General features: G+C 47.0%; 1 protein-coding gene across 20 annotated transcripts in view; it reads right to left on the bottom strand.

Annotated features, from left to right (window-relative positions):
* The window catches only part of LOC128412017 (zinc finger protein 420-like), a 983,187-nt gene that overhangs the window by 98,230 nt on the left and 865,976 nt on the right, over positions 1 to 18,981 (bottom strand). For 3 of the 20 annotated variants that reach the window (XM_053384771.1, XM_053384776.1, XM_053384781.1), the window contains exon 1: positions 4,376 to 5,651. The exons of 13 other annotated variants lie outside the window; for them this stretch is intronic. The gene's annotated coding sequence lies outside the window, so the exon portion shown is untranslated. Of the gene's footprint in view, positions 1 to 2,573; positions 2,724 to 3,993; positions 4,039 to 4,140; positions 4,186 to 4,375; positions 5,652 to 18,981 lie in introns of those variants that run through there. 4 more of the 20 variants (XM_053384774.1, XM_053384772.1, XM_053384773.1 and 1 more) reach the window with 4 other exon arrangements.

The following is an 18,981-nucleotide window of genomic DNA, read 5'->3' as shown; positions in this document are numbered from 1 at the left end:
AATTTTTGCAGACATTTTGGCAAAAAGACTGAAAAGAGTTTTGGTGGGGGAGATTCATAAAGACCAAGCGGGCTTTCTTCCAGGAAGACATTTGTCTGACAATGTGAGAAACATAATAGACATTATGGAGTTACTGGAAGTTAATATTAACACTAAGGCAGTTTTAATTTTTGTGGATGCGGAGAAGGCCTTTGACAACATTTCTTGGAATTTTATGAAAAAGAACCTCCAAGGGATGGGGGTAGGCCAAGGTTTTGAAAATGGTATAAGTGCAATTTATTCTGAACAAAAAGCAAAATTGATTGTAAATAATGTGGTTACAGAAGAGTTTGCTATTGAGAAAGGGACACGACAGGGATGCCCAATATCCCCACTACTTTTTATATCGGTCCTGGAGGTCTTATTAAACATGATTAGAGAGGACCAGCTGGTTAAAGGGATTCAGGTCGGAGCTAAACAGTATAAACTGAGAGCATTTGCAGATGATCTAGTTTTAACCTTGCAAGAGCCAGACACTAGTACGAAAAGAGTCTTAGAATTAATACAAATATTTGGTCAAGTAGCAGGTTTTAAGCTGAACAAACAGAAAACGAAAGTACTGGATAAAAACTTAACAGCTGTTGAAAGGGAGAAGTTTCAGAGTGAAACTGGTTTGACAGTAGCAAAGAAGGTGAAATACCTAGGGATTAATTTGACATCTAAGAATGTGAACTTAGTTAAAGACAATTATGAGAAATGTTGGTCAGAAGTTAAGAAAGATCTAGAAATATGGTCAAATTTGAGACTTTCCTTGTTGGGTAGAATTGCAGTTATCAAGATGAATGTCTTGCCGAGAATGCTGTTTTTGTTTCAAACATTGCAGATTTTGGACAAAATGGAATGTTTCAAGAGGTGGCAAAAAGATATATCTAAATTTGTCTGGCGGGGCAAAAAGCCCAGAATAAAATTTAAGATATTAACTGATGCAAAAGAAAGAGGGGGGTTTGCCCTGCCGGACTTAAAGCTTTATTATGAATCAGCGGCCTTCTGCTGGCTGAAAAACTGGCTGCTTCTTGAAAATACAGACATTTTGGATCTGGAAGGGTTTAATAATAGATTCGGCTGGCACGCATATATATGGTATGACAAGGTCAAAGTCCATCAAGGTTTTAAAAACCATATTGTTAGGAAAGCATTATATAATGTGTGGACTCGGTACAAAGACTTGTTAGAAAACAAAACCCCTAGGTGGTTGTCACCAATGGAAGCTAAGGAAGTGAAAAAACTTAATATGGAATCAAAATGGCCAAAATATTGGGAAATTATAGAACACGAGGAGGGAAAAGTGAAATTGCAGAGTTATGAGAAACTGAAGTCAAAAGTAAGAGACTGGTTACACTACTATCAGATAAATGAAGTTTTTAAACAGGACAGGAAAATTGGCTTCCAGGTGGAGAGGTCAAAATTAGAAACAGAGCTTTTGGAACCCAGTACTAAAAATTTGTCAAGAATGTATAACTTGCTGTTGAAATGGAATACACAGGATGAGACGGTTAAATCAGCTATGATTAAATGGGCACAAGATATTGGTCATGACATTATGTTTGCTGACTGGGAACAGTTATGGACCACCGGTATAAAGTTTACGGCATGTAATGCCTTAAGAGAAAACATTATGAAAATGATCTATAGGTGGTACATGACCCCCGTCAAGCTTGCAAAAATTTACCACACGCCCAATAATAAATGTTGGAAATGTAAGGAAACTGAAGGTACCTTTTACCACCTTTGGTGGACGTGCCCAAGGATTAAGGTCTTCTGGGAAATGATTTATAATGAAATGAAAAAGGTGCTTAAATGCACATTTGTGAAGAAACCAGAGGCCTTTCTCCTGGGTATGGTGGGCCAATTGGTCTCAAAGAAAGATAGGACGTTTTTTATGTATGCTACAACAGCAGCAAGAGTACTTTTAGCAAAGTACTGGAAGACACAAGAACTACCCACACTGGAAGAATGGCAGACAAAGGTGATAGACTATATGGGACTGGCGGAGATGACTGGCAGAATCCGAGACCAAGGGAGAGAGACGGTGGAAGAAGATTGGAAGAAATTTAAAGTTTACCTCAAGAACTGTTGCAAAATTAATGAGTGCTAAAATGTTTTGGGTCAGGTAAAATAGAATTGCAGGGACAAACAATTGGATATGAGAAAAAGGATATAAAGGGAAAAAAGTGTTTTAAGTTGAAATTGGGGGTTGCTGGAAAAATTTAAAACAGGGATGCAGGAAAGGGAGGTATGGGGAAGTCGATGAAAGAAGGTTCAAGAAATAATGTGAAGAAATTATACATGTTTATATGTTTGTTTGTTTTTTTATTGTTTTGTGTTGTCTATTAATATTTGTTAAAAAACCAATAAAAATTTTATAAAAAAAAATATGAAAAAGATGTTGAAATATACGTTTATTAAGAAACCGGAGGCCTTCTTATTGGGATTGGTAGGAAATGAGATAAGTAAGAAAGACTGTAAACTTTTCCAATACGCAGTTACAGCAGCGAGAATACTTCTGGCCCAAAAATGGAAACAGGAAGAGTTACCGACGGTGGAAGAATGGAGACTGAAATTGACTGATTATGCAGAACTGGACAAACTAACAGGGAAGATCCGATATCAACGAGACCAAAAGTTCATCGAGGACTGGGGAAGATTTACAGATTATCTGAAAGGCATATGTGATGAACAGATAACATTTGCTGGTTTTCAAGAGACTCTGTGAAAAACAGAGGAATATTGTTAAAAAGAAAATAAGAGGAGGGAAGGAGATATTTAAAGGCAATACTAAGTTAAGAAATGCGTTAATAATATTGATGCAAACGAAAGATCGGCAGAGGAGCTGAGGGAAGTCAAAAAAAGAGATGAATGTGTGATAAAATGTGAATTGATTGTATAAAAATTGGTTGTTGTTTTTTTTTCTTTTGTGGAAAATGAATAAAAATATTTTTTAAAAAAAGGAGTGTGGTGGAGTCTGCTTCTTTGGAGGTCTTTAAGCAGAGGCTTGACAACCATATGTCAGGAGTGCTCTGATGGTGTTTCCTGCTTGGCAGGGGGTTGGACTCGATGGCCCTTGTGGTCTCTTCCAACTCTATGATTCTATGATCAATCTACAAATGGCTGACATTGAATCTGCTCCCCCGAGGGATAGCCCCATTGATCCTCTGTGACCAATTCCAGTCAGGCTGGCAGACTGCAGTCCTGAACACCCTCCGGAAACTGGGTTTTGCCCCTCACGCCCTTCTAAGTCTGGGCTTGGGCCAGGCCAAAGCTACGGTCAGGCAAAGAATATTAGACACCGAGAGACAACAGGACTGCGCAAGGTGCCCCGACCATAAAATTGGAGAAATCGAGAAATATATAGCCGCACCAGCAGAATATCTCTTGTTTCTCGCATCTAGAAATACAAGAAGGGCCTTTACACTCGCCAGAAGCTCGGCTCTTTCATTGCTGGTCCTGGATGGAGCCTTTAGAAAAGTCCCGTGTGCTCAGAGACTTTTCACCTGTCCATTGGGAGAGATAGGAAGCCAAAACACTTGTTCTTTAGACGTCCCTTTTACGAAGAGGCACGTAGTAAGACCATTGATCCCCTGCTGGTGAGGCTCGCTGACCTCCCGCAAAAGCAAAAATTTGACCTTTTCCTGTTAGGCAAAGACCAAAAGAAGACCTGGATGGTTGCCAGATTCTGTGTACAGATCTGTACGCGCAGACCATCTCCCAACTCAAAATAGTCCGTCATGAAAATCCCCAAACTCGGTTTCATGGGTGACTCTGAGTCAACTCCCTGGGATAGATTGTTGGTGTACATTGTTTTTAAATTTTTTGTTGTACATAAATTGCCTGTTTTACTTCTGTGATTGTACCCCCAAGTGTGTTTTATAAGCTGGTCTCTGACCGTAATAAATGATCTAATCTGACATGGCTCTCCTATCTCCTCTCTGTCTCCTCCTCTCCAACTAAACATACCCAGCTCCTCATAAAGCTTGGCTTGATCTGCTTGGCTGGCCTCCTCTGCCAATAAGGAGAAAGAAAGAAGGGAAACAGACAAAGAGGTCTGGGACCCCCAGCTTCTCCCCACTGCACCCTCTGGGGGGGGAGAGAGAGGAGACTCACCAGATCCCAGGAGAGGATTGCCCTTCCCAAAGGAGTAAGCAGCGTCTTTATTACAAATGCAGAATATAGACTACTGTAGTTGCGGACCTCGTGCGACCTCGCCCCTCCCTGGCAGGACCCCCTGCTCCCTGGGGCTCCCCCCTCCCCACATGAGCCACCCTCCCCTGCTGCATCCCTGGGACCCCCACCTTCTCCCCACTGCACCCTCTTGGGGGGGGAGGAAGAAGAAACTCACCAGATCCCCGTGGAAGAGAGCAATGCAGCATTTGCAAAAGCAGAAAGCAACCCCGCCCCCGCTTGCAGGAAGGGGAGGGAGGGGCTTTTCCTCTGGAGGACCTGGCCCCCCTTTACTTCCTGTCCTCTCTAGGAATGCAGCTCAGTTCCCTTTAACCCTTGCAAAGCCGAGTCCACCCTGCTCAGTCCTCTCTGCCTTTTCTCTCCTGCATTGCAGAATCCCAGAGATGCTCATTTTGAGGGGACGCTCTTGGTTGGTCTGTGATCTGCTCCCTCCCTTGGCCAGAAACTGGAGGAAGAGGTTGCAGGGAAAAGGGGTTTGCAGGAAGCAAGGAAGCTCATCCTAGAATGGGAGGGAGCCCTAAGGGTCATCTATTCCAGCCCCCCTGCAAGGCAGGAATCTCAGCCAAAGCATCCACCCTCTGCTTAAAAACCTCCAAGGAAGGAGAGTCCGCCATCTCCCAAGGGATTCTGCTGCTCTTCCCGTCAGAAGAAACTGCTTTCTGGTCCTCTGGGTCCCTTATTCTGGGTGCTCCCCTCTAGGGCAGGAGAAAACAAGCTGGCTCCCTCTTCCATGGGTCAGCCCTCCAGATATTGAGAGGTGGCTCTCAGGTCTCCATCCAGGCAGATCTCAGCTGAGGGAGGAACAGGAAGACACACTGTTCCTGCCTCTCCTGGGACTACACATTGCTGAACTGCAAAATGCAGGAAAGTGCACATTTTGAAGGCTTTGGGTACGTTATGTTAATGGAGAAATCTGAGGGCTCCCTTGGACAAAAAACAAGGACACCAGCCAGGAATATCAGAGCAAAAGAGCAGCCAGTAGGCTTGGTCTTTCTTGAAGACTGTCGAGACAGGACTCCTACCTGCAACCAGGTGGAACAAGATGGAAGCCCCAAACAGCAGAGCCTCCAAACTTTATCAGCTGCTAATCCCCATGTTGCAACCCCCCAAACTACATCACTCATACATCATGAAAGGGGAGGTCTGGTGGAAGTAATCTGAGCATCCTGGACCCTGCCCCATGGTTCCCCTTGCCTTCCATCAAACACCCATGGAATGTAACCTGACCCTTTTGCCTTCGTCTGGGTTTGTTATTTCTGGAATGGCTACCTGTCTGGCACTCAGGTATCAGGATGCCAGGGATTATCCCTCAGGCAGAGGGGCTGCTGAGTAGCTGAGCTCACATGTCTATATGAATTTCTGAATTTTTCCCAGTGAGCCAGTACATAGATACATTTATCAGTGAATTCTTACATTTGGTAACATGCAGCAGAGGCCCTTTGACCAGATAGGAAGAAACAGTGATGAAGTGTTTTGTGGGGACAATTTACAAAAGTCACAAAAGTGATTTTGCCTGCAGGTGAATCCTGGAATTAGCCAATCATGTGGGGCCCATTGTGTAAATAATGTATATAAAGCAGACATTCCGGGGGAACTTCCATTCCTCCTCACTACTATGCGCTGAATAAAGAGCATGAAATCCACACTCAACTCCGAGTATATTTCAATAGGGGAGCCTTCAAGGTGCCACACAGGACTGCTGGATCTGGATTGGCTAAGCAGATGAAATGGGTAGAAGCATCTCGGCCAGTGGGAAAGGCAGCCATATTGACTATGGCAGGCATCCCCAAACTCGGCCCTCCAGAGGTTTTGGGACTACAATTCCCATCATTCCTGACCAATGGTCCTGTTATCTAGGGATGATGGGAGTTGTAGTCCCAAAACATCTGGAGGGCCGAGTTTGGGGATGCCTGCACTATGGGTTGTGGACTCTCCATCTTTGGCGGTCTTCACATACCTGTCAACTGTCCTGCTTTGAGTGGGACGTCCTGCAATTCCAGAAGCCACCCTGGCTTCTGATTGGCTCCCAGGATATCCTGTTTGGGCTCCCGTTAATGTGTGGCCCCAAAAGACGCCCATTTTGGGGGGTCCTTGCTCTCACGTGATTTACCTGACTCATTCAGGAGCATGGCCCCAGAAGTCGCAGGTCCCAATTTCCCTCTGCAACATGTTGGAGGGTAGGCAGAGTTTGGGAGGACAACTCTCTTCATATACTATGGCTGTGGGTGACAGGAGAAAGAGTGGACTATGTCAGAATCTTCAGAGGGCCAGCAGAGGAGCCTCCCTTGGATGAATCACCACAGCCCTATAGTGGCCTTAAAAGCAGGTGAGCAGTGAGTCTCCCTCAAGTTTTAAAAGGAGTGCTGCATTACTAGGCTGTCTCTCAGGATGCTTTTTATTATGTTTTTATCATTGTTGTTCTGTATTGTGCTTATAATGTTGTACACCGCCCTGGGATATTCTGATAAAGGGGGGTATATAAATTGAATAAATACTTCTACTACTTCTACTACTATTTCCCCAGCACTGTAAGTTCCTTGTTTGATGATGTTTTTATGTTATAAAGGGCTCTGAGTTCCGCCTTCTGGAGTGCCAAGTCTTTTTGAGAGAACTGCTGTGGAGCTGAGATGAAGGAGGAGAGACCATTTCCTCTCCACCCAGCAGAGGTGTGGAACTCCAGGAAGACACAAACTGAAAGACAGTGCACTATTTTATGAAAAATTTTATAACTATTTCTTATGTTATATGATGTATTGTAATTTTCATAAAATGTATACATTGCTTGATTGTAAACACCCCCCCTTTAAAATGTTTTTTAAAAATATTTTTATTAGTAATTTCAACATAACATTTTATCCAAAAACATATCATCCTTAACCCCCCCTTATTTTCCCCCTCTCCAAAAAACTTGACGCCCCCCCCGACTTCCCCCAGCTCCTCTCTCTGGTTTATCAACATATGTTATTTTCTGCATGTTACAAAACTGTACAGATCCTTAATTTATCTATCTAAATGTTATTAATAAAAAGTTTGTAAATGTTTATTCAAAACCTGCCAAGGAGTCCAGTTCATTTTGTTGCTTCTGTAAGTACTTTGTAAAGGGTTCCCATTCATCTTTAAAACCACAATTATCCTTGTCACGTAGTTTGTGTGTCAATTTTGGCAATTCTGTGATTTCCATCAATTTCTCTTGCCATAGTTCTTTAGTTGGGATTTCCTCATTCTTCCGTCCTTGTGCTGTTAAGACTCTTGCTGTCGTTGTCGCTTACATAAAGATATTTTTCAGTTTCCTTGGCGGGTCTTTTCCTACAATCCCTAACAAGAATGCTTCAGGTTTTTAAACAAATGTTAATTGGAACATTTTCTTCAACTCATTATATATCATTTCCCAAAACTTTTTGATTTCATTACAATCCTACCACATATGGTAAAAAGTCCCGTCTCTTTCTTTACACTTCCAAAACATATTTGAGCTGGTTTTCTTCATTCTTCCTAACTGCATTGGTGTCATATAGCATCTATACATCATCTTCATATAATTTTCTTTCAGCAAGGAACACTCTGTGATTTTTAAATTGGTTTTCCATAACCTTTCCCAATCTTCCACAATAATATTATGACCTATATCTTGTGCCCATTTAATCATAACTGATTTCACCTCTTCGTCTTTCGTCTCCCAATCTAACAGAATACCGTATGTGCCTTTCAGCAGTTGGAATCCAAGCCTCTCCTGTATTTGTCAAAGGATTCTCTGAAATTCTGATGTTAGCCTGCATCTCCTTTTCATGTATGTAAAGGAAATGCCCTCTGGGAATTCCCATTTATATCTAATGTCAGCTCTCCTGAGTGCTATTGTTAAATATCTATATTTGATTCTTCTAAGTCTCAATTTCAGTGGAATCTCTCTAAAGGTATCTACTTTCTGTCTGGCAACCACGATTTTTTTCAAAAACTGTTCTGAAGGATTGCGTCCTTCACTCTTTTTGTTACTAGTTGTAATGGGAATTGGGGTTGCTTGTGCGTAAATTCCAAACTGCTCCCAGTTGTTGGGGTAGCTAGACCTTTCCCTGATTTGACAGCCCTTACGAGGCGACTGTCTCAGTCACTGGCAGTATCCGTCAGTGGGCGTTCCCTAAACTTCTTCCAACATAAAAGCTGTTTGACGCCAAGTCTCCTCCTACCCTCCCTGCGCGGAAGTCTCCTGCGCAGAGTGGGCGTGGCCAGCGGAGGTCCTGGGCTCTCCCCGCTGGACCCTGTGGAAGGGTCTTGGAGCCCTCTCTCCAAAGACCTTCCCTCCTCCCCTTCTTTCCTGGTGTCACGCCTATTTCCTTCCCCAATGGAAGTGTTCTCCCTCTCCCTGCTGGTCCCTTCTCCTGCATCATCGGAGAGCCCTACCTCCACTCTGGGCTCCGATGTCAGTTCCCTGACATCCACCTCCCTCCCAGGACCCCCCTCACCTCCTTCCCTTTCCTTTGGCGGTGATGCAGGGAATCCCCGGAAGGAGCTATCCCCATCCCCAGAGGATTCAAACATTGCTCTCCACCTGCTACTATCTCTTCGCACCGGGTAATCTTCCCAGTCCGATTCCTCTCCCTCGGATACCTCTCCTCCCTCCTCTTCAGAGGCAGGAAACCCCATAAAATCTTCTTCTTCATCTCTGGTGCCAAATTGCTCCTCCCAGAACCTCGCTGTTGGTTTGGGCTTCCTTGGGAACCTGCTGTGAAACTCCCCCCGGAGATACTCATCCCTGATGGTTTCCGCAGGAACCCACGTGTTTTCAGACTCGGGTTCCCCCTCCCAAGCCACCAAATACTCCACCTGTCCCCTTTGCCATCTTGAATCGAGTATTTCCGTAGCTTGACTACTAAGTTCCCTTTCCTCTACGTGTGGGTGTGTGGGAACCTCTCTCTCTCGCCCTGGGAATTCCAGTCCCTCCCTATATGGTGAGAGTAAAGACCTATGGAACACCGGATATAGTTTCATACTGGTCAGCAACTTGAGCCTAAAGGCCACAGGATTAACTTGCTGTGTCACCTCGAAAGGTCCCAGCCGCCTTGGCCGCAACTTCTTGCAACCTCCCTTGAACGGTAACCCTTGGGTTGACAACCACACCCGGTCTCCAACCCGTATGGTTTCCCCTTCCCTCCGGTGCTTGTCTGCCTGCCTCTTGTACACTTCCTTGGCCCGTTCCAAGTTCATCTTAAGCTGTTGGTGTAAGGCCTCCATTTCTTCCACAAACTGCTCCGCTGCCGGTACACTCCACCTCCCCTCCCCTTCCCCTGGGAAGGCCCTGGGGTGACACCCATAATTGGCCATGAACGGGCTCATTCCCGTGGACACATGTTCCGCGTTATTGTACGCAAATTCAGCCAGTGCTAGTTTGTCCACCCAATCGTTCTCCCTTTTGTTGACATAGCAGCGTAGGTACTGTTGAAGTATGCTATTAGCTCTTTCTGCTTGTCCGTTGGTCTCTGGGTGTCTGGCCGTCGAGAAGCTTACCTCTACGTCCAGCAGGCTCATGAGCTTCCTCCAGAATCTGGAAGTAAATTGCCTGCCTCTGTCGGACAAAACCCTCAAGGGGGCGCCATGCAACCTGAAGACATGACCTACAAACAGTCTAGCTGTTTCCTCTGCCGTCACTGCATGCGAGCAAGCAATAAAATGGCACATTTTGGTCATCAAGTCAGCTACCACCATGACTGCTGTTTTCCCCCTAGACTTGGGTAAATCTGTCATAAAATCAATTGATACCACCTCCCATGGTCTTTCTGGTGTGGGTAAGGGTTCCAGTAACCCCGCGGGTGCTGCCCTCTCCCCTTTAGCTCGCTGGCAGCGCTCGCACCCCCGTACATCTTCCCTCACATCTTCCCTCACCCTTGGCCACCAGAACTGCCTAGTGACAAGCAACATGGTTTTGTGTTGACCGAAATGTCCCGCCGTAGGGTTGTCATGAAGTTGTTTGAGTATCCTTCTCCTTAAGTCCCCTTCGGGTATGTACAACGCTCCTTTATAGTACAAAGCCCCCTCCTTAACCTCAAAACCCCCCTAATTTTCTCCAGCATCTCGGATCTCCCTGATTTTAGCTTGGGCGTACTGGTCATCCCTCGTCAACCCGGCTAGTTCTTGTCTCCCTACCAACACTCCACCACACACCCATCGATCCTCGGGTATGACATGGCGTACTTCCGGCACGTCCTCTCCTTCCAAGTACTCAGGTTTGTGAGAGAGAGCGTCTGCTCTGACGTTTTCCTTCCCTGGCACGTATCTAATCTCAAACAAAAACTTGGAAAACTCCTGTGCCCATTGCACCTGTCTTTGGTTCAGAACTCGCGCAGTCCTCCAATATTCCAGGTTCTTATGGTCCGTGCACACCTGGATCTTGTGCTGTGCACCTATTAGAAAATGTCTCCAGCGGCGAAAAGCCTCATGGATTGCCAGCAGTTCCCGGTCATACACCGTGTAGTTTTGTTCTGACTTGTTCAGCTTCCTTGAGAAAAAGGCGCACGGCTTCCACTCTCCCCGATTTCCCGGCTGGAGCAATACGGCTCCCACCGCTCTGTCTGATGCGTCTGTCTCCAGCCTCATCGGTTTCTGCAGATCCACGTGTAAGAGTTGCTCTTTGGAAGCGAACGCCCTCTTTAGCTTCTCAAAGGACTGCTGAGCCTCTTCCGTCCATTCAAACTTCTTCTTGCTGCTGAGGCAATCGGTTATAGGTGCCGTTAAGTGGGCGAAGTTCTTGATGAACTTCCTGTAGAAGTTTCCAAACCCCAGGAACCTCTGCACGTCCTTCCGATTCTTGGGAGTCTTCCATTGTAGCACTGCCTGCACCTTGCCTGGGTCCATGGCTAAGCCTTGGTCTGACAACCTGTAACCCAGGAACTCCACCTCTCGGGCGTGGAACTGGCATTTCTCCAGTTTGACCCACAGCTGGTGCTCCTGCAGCCTTTTCAGCACTTCCCTGACGTCCTTTACATGCTGCTCTTCGTTCTCCGAGTAGATTAGCACGTCGTCCAAGAAAGCCACGCAATTCTTGTACAGTAGGGACCCCAGCACGTGGTGCATGAAAGCTTGAAAGGTGCTTGAGCCTGATTGTAATCCGAAAGGCGTAACTAAGTACTCAAAGGCCCCCAGAGGGGTGAACATGGTGGTTTTCCATTCATCCCCCTCCCTCATCCTTATCAAATTGTACACCCCTCGAAGGTCCAACTTGGTAAAGACCTTCCCTTTCCTTACTCTGGCCAAAATGTCGTCGATCCTGGGCATTGGGAAGGTCACTGGTTCCGACACAAGGTTTAACGCCCTGTAATCTACGACCAATCTGGGCTCTTTGGAGTCTCTCTTGTCCACAAAGAACACTGGACTACCCCCCACCGCCCTCAATTCTCGTATGAAACCCCTCTTCAGGTTCTTGTCAATAAACTTCCGCAACTCCTGCATCTCCCTGTCCGACATGGCGTACAGCTTACCCACCGGCAGCTGAGCCCCTGGGAGTAGGTTGATCTGACAGTCAAATGGTCTGTGAGGGGGTAGTCTATCCACCTCCTTCTCACTGAAGACTTCTTCCAGGTCGGCGTACTGAGGTGGTACTCTCCCCTTTTCTCCTACCGCCAGCCCTGCCACCCTGGCTACTGCCATCCTCTGGGGTTCCTCCCCGTGGCAGTGCTCTACGCAGTGGGCTGACCCAAAGGTGACTGTTCGCTGGTGCCATCCTACTACTGGATCGTGCAGTGCCAGCCAACTCATTCCCAGTATGATTGGTGGTCCTGCTAATGTGGCTACGTGAAAAGCAATTGTCTCAGTGTGTCTGGAAACCCTCATTTTCATGGGGAGGGTTTGGTGGGTCACTTCCCCCCCCCGAAGTTCTCTCCCATCAATGGTCGTTACGTGCAAGGGTTGTGCTAGAGGCACCACGTGGAGCTGGTATTCTAGCGCCAAATCCCTGCTAAAGAAGTTACAAGAGCTCCCTGAATCCAGCAGCGCCTTCACCTTAATTGGGTGTCCGTTGGGGAGTTCTAGTACCACCTCTATGGCTATGGCTGCCCGGGGAGGGTCTGGTTTGGGCACTTTTACTGGTTGCTCGCCTGGCTGCTGTGCCCACTTTTCTGCAGCTAAGCATTCCCGTTTCCCTGCTTTTTATCCTCTTCCTCCTCACTTCCCACTGCCCCCACCATTCCTTGCCACGCCTTTTTCTGAGGGCAGACTCTGGCAAAATGTCCCGGCTGCTGGCAAAGAAAACACTTCCTTTTCGTTTTTCCCTCCTTCTTGCGAACTTCGCTGGAGTTTGAAACCCCGCGCGCGCTCACTCCTCCAATCTCCATTGGTTCCGCGGGCGGCGCAGGTTGCTCCGGCACGTCCGGAATGCGGCTGTCATACCAACGCTCTGCTCTCCCTTCCTGCCTTTCTAGAGCTCGCGCCTCCTGCCGTACTCCCACAGCAAGCGCCATTTTGGTCAGCTGGTCCATCGATTCCGGGCGGGGCGAGCGGGAAAGGTCATCTTTCACCCAAGGGGATAAGCCTTCCTCAAATAACATTTGCACTGGCTGTGACCCCAGTTCCCAACCAAGTTTGTGGATCAGCATCGCAAAACGCGACCAGTACTCTCTCACTGATTGGTTCCCTTGTTTGCACCCCATCAGTTCCTTGCGCGTCACGCTCTGCTCCACATCACTCGAGAACATATGGTCCATTGCGCTAAAAAATTTTCTCAAATCCTTCAGGGCAGCATTCTCCGACGCCATTAATGGTCTGATCCAATCTCTGGCACCCCCTTCCAGATGCCCTACCACATAGGTGACTCTCTCCCCATCGTCCACAAAGTCATTATATTGCAGGTCCAGTGCATACTACACTTCTGTCTTAAATGCGTTATAATCTCTGGGATTCCCCCAAACTTCTGCACTAGTCCCGGTACCTTCCTTGCGATGGGGGTGGGCTTCCCCTGGGCATCCTGAGTCCGCCTTTCATCCAGCCGCGCCGCTAGTAGGGCCAGTTGCTGCTCCAAATCTGTTTCTCTCCTCCAGAGTTGGTCCTCCCCTGGCCCCCTCTCCAGCGCCTGCTCCTCCGGTTTGACTCATGATGCTGCTCCTTGCTGCTCTGCCAACAAGCAACTTAGAGGACTGACGGATTGCTGTAATGGGAATTGGGGTTGCTTGTGTGTAAATTCCAAACTGCTCCCAGTTGTTGGGGTAGCTAGACCTTTCCCTGATTTGACAGCCCTTACGAGGCGACTGTCTCAGTCACTGGCAGTATCCGTCAGTGGGCGTTCCCTAAACTTCTTCCAACATAAAAGCTGTTTGACGCCAAGTCTCCTCCTACCCTCCCTGCGCGGAAGTCTCCTGCGCAGAGTGGGCGTGGCCAGCGGAGGTCCTGGGCTCTCCCCGCTGGACCCTGTGGAAGGGTCTTGGAGCCCTCTCTCCAAAGACCTTCCCTCCTCCCCTTCTTTCCTGGTGTCACGCTGATTTCCTTCCCCAATGGAAGTGTTCTCTCTCTCCCTGCTGTTCCCTTCTCCTGCATCATCGGAGAGCCCTACCTCCACTCTGGGCTCCGATGTCAGTTCCCTGACACTAGTGTTAATAAAACATCTCCTGGCTGCCTCCGTCCTCAATTTTCACGCGATCTAATTCTGAAACAGCTCCCAACCAATCTTTGCTTTCTCCCATCCATTCTGAAATTGTCTGTGTGACATATGTCTCCAAATTTGGCTCTGAATCAGATTCTGGAAGGCCTCTGCCAGGAAGACGTTAACTTATTACTTCAGCTAAATGTCACAGGATTAAACAAGGTACTACAATGGTACCTTGGGTTACAAACGCTTCAGGTTACATACGCTTCAGGCTACAGACTCCGCTAACCCAGAAATGGTACCTCGGGTTAAGAACTTTGCTTCAGGATGAGAACAGAAATTGTGCTCCAGCGGCCCCATTCGCTAAAGTGGTGCTTCAGGTTAAGAACAGTTTCAGGTTAAGAACAGACCTCCAGAACAAATTAGGTACTTAACCCGAGGTACCACTGTACAGGCACAGCTTCTCTTACACTCCCTCCTCTCATAATCAGTTGTTACACTTCAGGTATCCAGAATAAATGCTAAAAGGCTTAACTCTGTTTCTGCTGCTTCTCTCTCATTCCCTTCCTTAGTTATGACAGGACAGCCCAGCTTCCTTCATGGCTTCATACTTTGGTCCGTGAGCGAGGGGCCACTTTTCCTCGGTTCCCCTCTCTCTTAGCAGTCCCTCTCCCGAGGTATTTTCCTTTGTATGCCAGACCCAGGGGATCATCTGAGTCCTTTTTACTGACTCAGAAATCTCCTTTTCCTAGAAAATCTCTCCCCTCCCGAATGGAAGGAGACCCCAGAAGAAGAGTCTTCCCACAACTTCTCCTTCCAGATTAAGTCCCATCTGAACACTCTCTCCAGACCCTCAACTTCCTATCTCAGCTACGACTGTTAATAGAGGATGAGCTGCCTCACTTCATGAAATTAAAACCTCGCTCCTTCAAAGTATTAGAGTTCAAAGACTGTGATAAAAATGAAAGAAGAGCAAAGGGAGAACAATATCGTGGTTCTCAAATGATGGATAACATAGGTTACTACAGGAGTAAGAAAATAAAATGATAATTATTATTATTATTTATTATTTATACCCCGCCCATCTGGCTGGGATTCCCCAGCCGCTCTGGGCGGCTTCAAATAAAATATTAAAATACTAATACATCAAACATTAAAAGCTTCCCTAAGCAGAGCTGCCTTCAGATGTCTTCTAAAAGTCTGGTAGTTGTTGTTCTCTTTGACATCTGGTGGGAGGGCGTTCCACAGGAAGGGCGCCACTACCGAGAAGGCCCTCTGGCTGGTTCCCAGTAACTTAGCTTCTCGCAGTGAGGTAACCTCCAGAAAGCCCTCGGTGCTGGACCTCAGTGTCTCGGTAGAACTTCAATGGTAGCCCATTGTAGAGCGCATTGCTGTAGTCCAAGCGGGAGATAAGCAGAGCATGCACCAATCTGGCGAGGCAGTCCGCAGGCAGATAGGGTCTCAGCCTGTGTACCAGATGGAGCTGGGAAACAGCTGCCCTGGACACAGATTTGACCTGTGCCTCCATGGACACCTATGAGTCTAAAATGACTCCCAGGCTGCAAACCTGGTCCTTCAGGGGCACAGTTACCCCATTCAGGACCAGGGAGTCCTCCATACCTGCCCCCTCCTGTCCCCCAAAACGGTACTTCTGTCTTGTCAGGATTCAACCTCAAACTGTTAGCTGCCATCCATCCTCCAATCACCTCCAAACACTCACACAGGACCTTCACCGCCTTCACTGGTTCTGATTTGAAAGAGAGGTAGAGCTGGGTATCATCCGCATACTGATGAACACCAAGTCCAAACCCCCTGATGATCTCTCCCAGCAGCTGCATGTAGATGTTGAAAAGCATGGGGGAGAGGATGGATCCCTGAGGCACCCCACAAGTGAGAGCCCAGGGTTCTGAACACTCATCCCCCACCACCACTTTCTGAACACAGCACAGGGGGAAGGAGCGGAACCACTGTATGACAGTGCCCCCAGCTTCCAGCCCCTCAAGACGGTCCAGAAGGATGTTATGGTCAATGGTATCAAACGCCGCTGAGAGATCCAGCAGAACTAGGAAACAGCTCTCACCTTTGTCCCTAGCCCGCCAGAGATCATCAACCAGCGCGACCAAGGCAGTTTCAAGTCCCATGTTGAGGCCTGAATCCCGTCTGGAAGGGATCCAAATGGTCCGCTTCCTCCAGGCGTGCCTGGAGTTGTTCAGCAACCACTCGCTCAATCACCTTGCCCAAGAATGGAGGATTTGAGACTGGGCGATAGTTGGCCATTGTGGCCACATCTAAAGATGGGTCCAGGAAGGCTCCCTCACAGAGGGAAGCTTTCACCACCCCACGAAGCCCATCGCCCAGCCCTTCTTGGCCAGCTTTTATAAGCCAGGATGGACAAGGATCAAGGAGACAAGTGGTTGGTTTCTCTCGTCCAAGCAGCCTGTCCACATCCTCGGGGGTAACAGATTGGAATTGATCCAACACAACTTGACTAGACAGGACTCTAGCACTCTCCTGCCCTGCTCCCACGGTGGAGCCTACGTCTTCTCGAATCGGAGCGACTTAGTGTCAGATCACCAACATCCATAGAGGTGAACACCAGGTCTAAGGCATGTCCGCGGCTATGCGTTGGGCCAAACATATTCAGGGAAAGCCCCATGGAGGCCATGCTTTCCACGAAGTCCCAAGCGGCCCCTTGTAAGGTCGTGTCAGCATGGATGTTAAAATCCCCTAGGAAAAGCAAACTAGGTGTCTCCAGGAGAACATCCGCCACGACATGGAGCAGCTCAGGCAGGGAATCCTTGGTGCGGTGCAGAGGTCGGTACACCAAAAGGAATCCTGTACTGCCCCTATTGCCCAACTTCCAGAACATGCACTCGGAGAACTGGGTCTTCCCAATCAGACGCCTGCTCCACAGGGTAGGACACAAACCAATGCCTTCAAGTTGTTTTTTTTAAAAAAAGACTGACTAAAGATGCGGAAGAACTTTTTCACAGCAAGAGCTGTTAGTGGATTGGACTCCCTTGGGAGTGCTGGAATTTCCATTCTTTGAGGTTTTGAAATGAAGTTGGATGGTCATCTGTCATGGATGCTTTACTTGCTATGCCAGCATGACAAGGGGTGAAATAGATTGCACCAGGGATCACTTTCAGCTCAAAAATTCTACAATTCCGTGATTCTCCCCTGTATGAATTCTGTGATGCTTAGTGAGACTGGACTTTTGATTGAAGCTCTTTCCACATTCCGCACACTGATAGGGTTTCTCCCCTGTATGAATTCGTTGATGGGAAGTGAGACTGGAGCTCTGACTGAAGCTCTTTCCACATTCCACACACTGATAGGGTTTCTCCCCTGTATGAATTCTTTGATGGGAAGTGAGACTGTGGCTGTGACTGAACCTTTTTCCACATTCCATACACTGATAGGGTTTCTCCCCTGTATGAATTCTTTGATGGGAAGTGAGACTGTGGCTGTGACTGAACCTCTTTCCACATTCCACGCACTGATAGGGTCTCTCCCCTGTATGAATTTTTTGATGGGAAGTGAGACTGTGGCTGTGACTGAACCTCTTTCCACATTCCATACACTGATAGGGTTTCTCCCCTGTATGAATTCTCTGATGCCTAAAGAGATCGGAGCTCATACTGAAGCTCTTTTCACATTCCACACACTGATAGGGTTTCTCCCCTATATGAATTCTTTGATGGGAAGTGAGCTCAGAGTTCGATCTGAAGCTCTTTCCACATTCCACACATTGATAGGGTTTCTCCCCTGCATGAGTTCTTTGATGGAAAGTGAGACTGTAGCTGTGATTGAAGCTCTTTCCACATTCCACACACTGATAGGGTTTCTCCCCTGTATGAATTCTTTGATGGGAAGTGAGACTGTGGCTGTGACTGAACCTCTTTCCACATTCCACGCACTGATAGGGTCTCTCCCCTGTATGAATTTTTTGATGGGAAGTGAGACTGGAGCTCTGACTGAAGCTCTTTCCACATTCCACACACTGATAGGGTTTCTCCCCTGTATGAATTCTTTGATGGGAAGTGAGCTCAGAGTTCGATCTGAAGCTCTTTCCACATTCCACACATTGATAGGGTTTCTCCCCTGTATGAGTTCTTTGATGGAAAGTGAGACTGTGGCTGTGACTGAACCTCTTTCCACATTCCACGCACTGATAGGGTCTCTCCCCTGTATGAACTCTTTGATGGGAAGTGAGATTGGAGCTGCTACTGAAGCTCTTTCCACATTCCACGCAGTGATAGGGTTTCTCCCCTGTATGAATTCTTTGATGGGATGTTAGAGAGTAGCTCGTACTGAATCTCTTTCCACATTCAATGCACTGATAGGGTTTCTTTCCAATGAGATTTTGTTGATGGGAACTGGAATGGGAGCTCTGACTGCAGCTCTTTCCACACTCCAAATTTTTACGTGCCTTCTCCACTCTGCAGATTGTGTTGTTGTCTCCTTTGTTCTTGATTTCCAATTCATCACAATCTGCAATGGAGAGAAAAAGGGATTAGAGCCTCAGGAACAAATGGAGCCCCCAGTTAGGGAATAATGCTCATTAAATTTGTTGTAGAGAAGGCAGTCTTCATTACCTTTGTTATTTGCAATAAACCAATGTATTTATTATTGGATTCTAAACGTTGGTTGAATGTTGCTTTGTTTGAAGTAAGTTACTCATTTTATAAATTTTGTAGTTTTTGTAAAATTTTTGTACTTTTTTCATTGGATTAGATTGTTGTTATTATTACTGTTTCATGTTTATACAGTAGCACCTCGGGTTACGTAACCCTCGGGTTATATAAACATCAGCTTATGAAAGCGACAAATCCATGCGCATGCACAGAACAGTGATCCTCAGGTTGTGTAAACCTCGGGATCTGGTCAGACCTCCGGAACGGATCCCATTCGCAACCAGAGGTACCACTGTATATGTGTTGGAAGCTTCCCAGATTGGCTGGGGCAACCCAACCAGATGGTCAGGGTATACATAAAAATTATTATTATTACTATTATTATCACTGCTAGTACTACCTGAGATTCAATCAGCCTGGCTCTTCTCTGGGGCAAATGTTGTTTGGCCGAGTCATGGCATCCCCTCCATCTCCAAGTGTCAGTCGTCTCTTTGGTCAACCCAAGACTGACAGCAGCAAAAACAAAAACAGAAAACCTGACAGAAGCTACTTATCTTTCTTAAC

This window comes from Podarcis raffonei, chromosome 4 (genome assembly GCF_027172205.1).
Source record: "Podarcis raffonei isolate rPodRaf1 chromosome 4, rPodRaf1.pri, whole genome shotgun sequence".
NCBI lineage: Eukaryota > Metazoa > Chordata > Lepidosauria > Squamata > Lacertidae > Podarcis > Podarcis raffonei.
Note: the sequence above shows the minus strand (reverse complement) of the source record. Positions and strands in the feature narration are given on the sequence as shown.